This window comes from Pistacia vera, unplaced genomic scaffold (assembly GCF_008641045.1).
Source record: "Pistacia vera cultivar Batoury unplaced genomic scaffold, PisVer_v2 Contig221, whole genome shotgun sequence".
NCBI classification, from domain to species: Eukaryota; Viridiplantae; Streptophyta; class Magnoliopsida; order Sapindales; family Anacardiaceae; genus Pistacia; species Pistacia vera.
Genome location: NW_022196026.1, coordinates 569468 through 576830, shown reverse-complemented (window position 1 = coordinate 576830; position 7363 = coordinate 569468). Strand labels below are relative to the sequence as shown.

The 7363-nt window shown below is 39.6% G+C and overlaps 1 pseudogene; it reads left to right on the top strand.

Annotated features, from left to right (window-relative positions):
- The first annotated feature begins 5633 nt into the window (after positions 1-5633).
- On the top strand, positions 5634-6385 carry LOC116130466 (annotated as a pseudogene).
- Positions 6386-7363: the final 978 nt, after the last annotated feature.

Sequence of the window (7363 nt, the reverse complement as noted above, 5' to 3'; positions counted from 1 at the left end):
TTCTCCTTATCGTTCTCCTTCAGGAAGTACGAGTACAGCAACTCGTGCAACCCGAACACAACTTGGTGCCGAGCACACAGATCCTCCAGGCCATCAACAATCTCCAAGCGTTCGGCATAAGCTGGGAAGGGGCAATCATGAAGTGGTTCAGCACCTCCCAGACGAGGCGAGGCACAGGCAACCTCAACCCGTCATGAAACCACTTCTCATAAACACAGACCCATCCCTCAGCTTCCCAATCAACCTGCTCATACGACCGCAGGGTCCGGATATTGACCGAACTAGGGATATGATACAATGTACGGATGTGCCACACGTCACTATCCTTCAGCACGGGCGGATAATCCCTGGTCGGAATCCCACTGCCCTGTTGGCTCGGCTCTTCCTCGGAGCTACTGCTGGACGAGGATGGACTGTCGGCCCCTCCGGAGTCTTCCTCATTCCTCCCATGCCTGCCCAAGCCACTCGGCCCAACCTGACTCGCCCTTGGAGCGGCTACACTAACTCCAGTCGGTCCGCCCACCGGGACGCTCCCTTCAGGCATCATCACAATAGTCGGGGCATGCTCATACTCATCCCCAACATCCACCACATCTCGACTTGAATCTGCTGATGTATCGTCCGACATATCGGATCGCTCGCCCATCCCAACCGACCGACTCGTTTCTTATTATGGAACTCCCAACTGAAAGAACCACTCAAAGTATCAACCTAGCTATCGGTCGCCCTTCAACACCGTCCAACATCCTCGAAAATCAGCCTCTTCAATCTCAGTCAACCCGTCCTATCGAGAGATATGGAACCTTAGACAGTCAGTCGCCCCACCTAACCGACCGACCGACGGAAGGAAGAGGCTCGCTACCAGTCGACCTGTCCGACAATGAGATCGCACCCTACCCTTGGTCGACCCCTCCAACAGATCGACCTTGGAACCAGGTTCAGTAGAGCACTAATTCGCTCGCCCAAGACGACCGACCCACCTCCAAGCTCAAACCTAGTTACCTACTCGCCCTGCTCACCAATCCACCAACCTAAAAACTCCCACTCGCCCTGGATGACCGATCGCCTATTCAGTCCATGCCACACGCCCCCTCACCACTCGATCAGACGTACCGACCGAACTAAACAATGCCTAAGTCGACTTCGACTTCCAGATTTTACCCAAAACGCTGGGAAAAACACCAAAAATAATAGCCAACTTGCCGGAAACACACCGAAAATCCAAAAATCTGAGCCTATTCTAGAAAACCAAAATGCCAACACTTTTAAAACTCCTCAAAACCAGTCAAAACTACTCAAATCCCCAAAAACTTCACCCTATCATCCAAAAACCCAGCAAACAACGGAAACAAACCAAAAATCAGTCCAAAGGAAAAGAAGATTTACCGTAAAGTGACACACTGCAGAGAGAAAGCCACCACCGCTTCAGGAAATCGAAATGAAAAGAAGAAAGAAAGAGAAGAAAATTTTCGAAACACAGAAAATGGGAATGGAAGATGAAGAGTCTGTAAACTAGTTTTCATAAAAGGGATCTGACGTAGGCCGACACGTGGCGACCCAAGAGTGGCCTTGGATCAGAGAGACCCCTCGTTTACCGCCCTCGGAACGAAGATGGATCAGCATCGTACGCGTGGCAAGAATCCAAGTAACCTAGGAAACTAGAGTGTCATACGGAGGATGCGTTAGATCGCCCGAGTACCCCGACCGAGCCAGTACACGAAAGCCAGATTGCACCCAACACACATCCAACCTGCACGGGCCCATGAGGTCCTCCCGGTCGACCGAGAAGCTTCGAGTTGCCTGGCCTACACGTTCTCTAGGCGACCAAACCAGGATGCCTCGCTCATTCGTTCTTCTGTAGCGAACGAGTAGTCACTCACTGGTCGAGACCCGCATTTTACACTCATTCGACCACCCATATACCTCGATCGAGTGAACCTTCGGTTCAATATATCTGATTCGGTTGACCCGACATGCCGAACAAACACCCAGGCTATAGAATTGCAGCTTAGTTCGCTGGTCGGTCGGACGTACCGAACGAGCTAGTGAGTCTTCGAAGCCTGTTTCTCTTTTCCTCCGGCCCCCCATACTGATCAACTGCATCATTTTGCAATGATAGCCCGCATCGGATCGGGAATGGAGACCGAATGACCCCAAGACACGGATCGTCTGCGGATCAGCTACACCAACAACCGGTCATCCCGGAAGGATGACCGAGCGCCTATCGATCACTTCCTACTCTCTGGCTTAAGAAACTCTTAACTCAGAGAGTGGGAGGCAAACTGTTAGGGCCAAAAATCGTCCTTGGCCTAAATAGGAAAACGGGCCCGACACTGAAGAACAAGCCAGGCCCAATCCTGATATGATCCAACTGGATTAGGCCCTTTCGGTACAAAATATAGCCGGCCCAAACCACGTGGGTGCGAGCCTCTTAATCCCAATCCATTTCCTAGGTCCATGGGCGAATCTAGAGCCCACAGCCCCCTCAGAATACTTTCCTACTCCTAATCAATCTCCTATTCAAGGTCGCCTTCCTATTTCTGATCGCTTTCCTATTCGGAGTCAATCTCCTAATTAGAATCACCTTCCTATCCGGACACGAGTAAGACAGCTTACCACGGCCCTAATTCTTCTAGGGTTTGCATTAGAGTCACACTAGGACTCCTACTTCTGCCAGGATTGGAAGACTAGACAGTCACTATATAAGCAGAGGCCAGCCCTCTCATAAGGGAGATTACATTGGACCTTCACACTGAAAGCTCTGACTTGAGAGCTTCACATCACTGCCGTAGTCATAGTCCCCGACTAGACTTCCGATAACCTTTTACTCCCTAGCCCTCATTATATTAGCCTCTCTCAGCCTTGCTGACTTGAGCGTCGGAATGCCTATGGCAAACACCACCCTGGTGTTTCCCATTCGCTTCACGCGTGTGTTTCTCTACGTGTGCAGGTGCAGCGGATCGCTGGTGACCTCAACCTCACGGGATCAGACCCCCCTTCCATATAGGTAGATTTTTACATCTACAGTAATGTTAGATTGTCGTTGCAACCTTTTAGATATTTGTTTTATGTTTTACGAAGAGTAGTGTGTTTCTATATCAATTTTTGGCTGTTATTTGATTTGTGCTAAAGCTTATACTGAACAAAAGTTTTATGCAAAGAAACCTACCAGGTTTTATTTAGAGGCCTTCTAATGTGGCTGAAGCAAAATGCCACAATGATACTCTCTTGATTAGTCTAATTTAGATATGATATTTAAATGAATAATTTATAATACAATAATACTATGTTTACTAACGATCTTACTAACGTGTGTAAATGTAAAGTATAGTATGGGTATCATATGTAATTTTAACAAAGGTGAGTAAGACGGTTAGTAGGTTCGTGCGGAAGTATAGCATTACTCTTTATGATAATACTCCAATCTTAAAGGCAAATGAAGAGTGAAGTATTGATTAATTGCAGGGTCAGCCTATAATAATTTATAGTTTTTGCCTTGAAGGAATTTAAAAACTTAACCTAAATTAAAACACAAAGCACTAGTGAATCATCGCCATGCTGTCGTTGTCACTATTGGCATGTGATGGACCACTTGTTGGTGATCTATGGATATGGGCATGTCCCAACCGTTGAAGATCGCCAAAACAATGTCACGCACGGTATTGTATTTTCGACCATTGCACATAATGTTTCATCGGCGATTTTCGACGATCAGCAACCACCGAGGTCCATATATTGCCTGTAATTGGGGCTTCATGTGTAGGTGGTGGTGAAAAAAGATAGCTCCGATGATGGTGACGACGGAGCGACAATGATGACGATAAACTATCGACTGTCACATTGGTGAGGTGAATAATAATTTAATATTTAATATATTAGTTCATTAAAAAATAAATAAATTGTTATAGGGGCAAATTAGTTATTTACACCTCCAAAATACCCTTGGAATGGGTATTGCATTACCCTATTTTGGGTGAATAGGCATTCCTTTGGAATGTCATTCCCTTGCCCAAGTCTGAAAAGAAAACAAAGGAATTTCTTTCCATCATTGATTCCCCTAAGCAAAAAATGAAGTGAACACAACATTAGGTCTCTACTTTTAAGATAATGCTTCACGTACAAATTTTATTATATGAACTGACGTGATTAAAGGGTTTTAAATTAAATAATTAAATGAGATTATATGTCTAATATACATGATTATTATATATAACATTACTCTTATTTTTAATAACTTGAATGGTGTTTATTGTGTGAATTGGATGGGGATGGGGATGGGGATGGAATACAATTATGTTGTTTACTTGAAATAATGAACAGTAATAAAACAAAATAAATTTTGTAATTTTGAACAAAATAATCCTCAAGTTTAAATGATCATATATGTATATTTCACACAGTTAAATCTATTACAAATTAATTAGACAAAAATAACTCTATAATTTAAAATTATTATCATAAATTATTAAATATTAAATTAATTGTATGTAGCATTATGTTATTGTATTTAATAAATAAAAAAAATATTATTTTCTAGTAAAATTTGTTGTTACGAAAATTCATAATTATGAGTTGTAAGAAGAAACTTATATTATTACAAATGTTAAAAATCATGAATTGACTTAAGCATAATTCTTTTAATTAATTAATGTGCCATCACTCATTTGTTTTATTATTATACAATTTATTTATCCTTACTTATAATACAATTAACCTTTATTGTTTTTATTTTTATTGACTTCACGAGGATTAAATGTTAATGTAATTTTGTTAGGGTTATTATAAGGATATTTTATCAGGAATTTATAATTATAGGATATCAAAAACAATAAGAGAATACTTAACAGTTCAAAATTATTAATTTTAACCTTATTTATGGTATAAATGTAATTTTATGGAGTTTCAGATAAAATAAGTTTTTTTAAACTACAATAATTTGAAGAAAAAACATATCACATGTCAAAATAAAAATAAATCAGAACATATCAATAAAAAGAAAGAGAAATAATAGAACAACTAAGGAAATTCTTTTTTAAAACTATACTTTATATTTTTATTTTAATTTTTTAATATACATTGCTTTATTTTTTTATTTGTATAATTATATACATATATTTTATTTATAGACACGTTGTTTCATTTTTTTTTTTTTAATATCAATAAGATTAATCACACAAACATATTTTAATCATTCGTTTATAATTATTATTGTGTTTTCTAATATTTGTGTCATGTAATTTTGATTTTCATTCATTTAATCATGAAAAATGTTACCCTTATAAAGACTCATATAAAAAGGTTATAAAATAACATTATTAAGAAGAAAAAATAAATAAAAATTAAAAAAGAGAGAAAAATCATAAAAATTAAAAAATAAAAAAGAGAAAAAAATCATAAAAATAAAAAGTAAAGATTATCTTTATATGCTGTATTCCTCCCTATGATTAATCATTTGGCTGAGATTTTCAACCAACAACCCGAAACCGATAAATAAATATGATCCAGATCCTCAACACCTCTTCTTTCCAAACCATTACCTCCTTTCTGGTTTGGGAGTATGGACTCTCTTACTCAAAAACGAAACAGACAACTTGTGCATAACAAAACCCATTCTTCAACAATTAACCATTGACATGGCACCACCTCAACACAAACCACTCTCAAACTTCAACTCTCCTCCCGATTTCTTCCTCGCAGCTCTCTCTCTTCTCTACCTTTTTACTTCTCCCAAACCCTTTAAATTCCCTTTTCTTTCCTTCCCAAAATACCCTCGTCGCGTTCGCAAAATACCCATCATGTCCTTCTCCCACTCACAATCCAATCTCCACTCTTTCGCCACCCCTCAGTCTCTCTCCGATTGGCTCAAGCCTCGCTTGCCTTCCGATTCCTTTGCCTCCTGGGGGTGAAACCTGGCACTAAGAACATCCACAACCTCGGCTCGAATTTCCGAGGGCGAGACCGTCTCGCCGATTCCAGCCTCCAATTCGCACAGTAACGTGGTTACTGTACGGATTCTCGGGAAGAACAATCAAATTCTGGTTGAATCCCGCAAGAATTGTCCGACGGTAGTGTGAGGAACCGGTGGCGGCCCTTGGGGAGAAGATGAAGGCGAATGAAACCCACGAAGAGGCCGTGGTTCGTGCGGTGAAAGAGAGTTGGGTTTTGATGGGAACACTGTGAGAATCGTTCCCGGGTCGTATAATAAGAGGTGGAGGAGGGGAGTTCGAATTCGTATCCAGGTTTGCCGGCTCGGTACGTGGTTCATTCGGTGGACGCTTTGGTGGAGGGATTGCCGGATGATGATGGAGAGTTTTGTACGGAAGAGGCGGAGGAGTATGCGGATTTTTCCGCGGCGGCGGAGGCATTGTGTGTGAAGAGGCATTAGGAGATGGGTTAGTTCTGATTTTATTCCTTCTTGAGTAAATTATGAAGTTTTTTTTTTAATTTTTTATATGTGCAATTATTGATATGATTATAGACAGTGAGAAGATTTTGTTTATATCCATTATTTATTTGCTGGGAGATAGTGGATAAAATAAAGACAATTCTTTCGATCATTTAGTTGTTTATTGTAAAAGAGATTAGTTTGATGTTATTGTAAAAGGGATATCAGTCCACTGATTTGATTGTGAAGCTTGTGGTGAGATAGAAGGGTAAAATAATACAATTTTCTCCATCAGTGGTGAGATAGAAGATAAAGACAATTTCACCATCAGTTTGGTGTTATTGTAAAAGAGATTTTATTCCAGTGTTTCACATTAGAAGCATGGATAGTTATGATTTTATTGCTTTGAGTAAAATCTAAAGATTTTCTTTTAATGTGCAATTATTGACCAAAGATAGTGAAAAGATTTTGTTATATATGCAATTATTGATTCTTCAAGTAAGTGAGCAAGAAGGGGTAAAACAAAGACCTTTCAGGAGAATTATTATTTAGTTTGATGTTTATTATAAAACAGTTTATCAGTCAGTGATTCAATTATGAAGTTATGGGTTACTTAACAAATTTCATATCTTGAGGATGGATACAATGATATATACCCTTTGAATATTTGTAAATATTTATTTGAAAATTTGACAGAACGATGAGTTTTGTTTGGGCAAATACGGAGGATTTGGGTATATTAATGTTGCAATGTTGGCTTGAAGTTTTGTGTTTCTATATTTGGGTTCGAGCTCGGCAAGTTGTGATGTTAGTTATTAGCGAGCTTTATACCGAAATAAAAATAGTATAAAGTTTTGATATTTGTAGTTTGTTATTATGATGGAGTAGGGCCGTAACCAAAAAATGAAAAAAGAAAACAGAAAGAACAAAAGAAGATGAATTAGAAAAATGGGTACGATGCCCTTTCACTTATTCTGC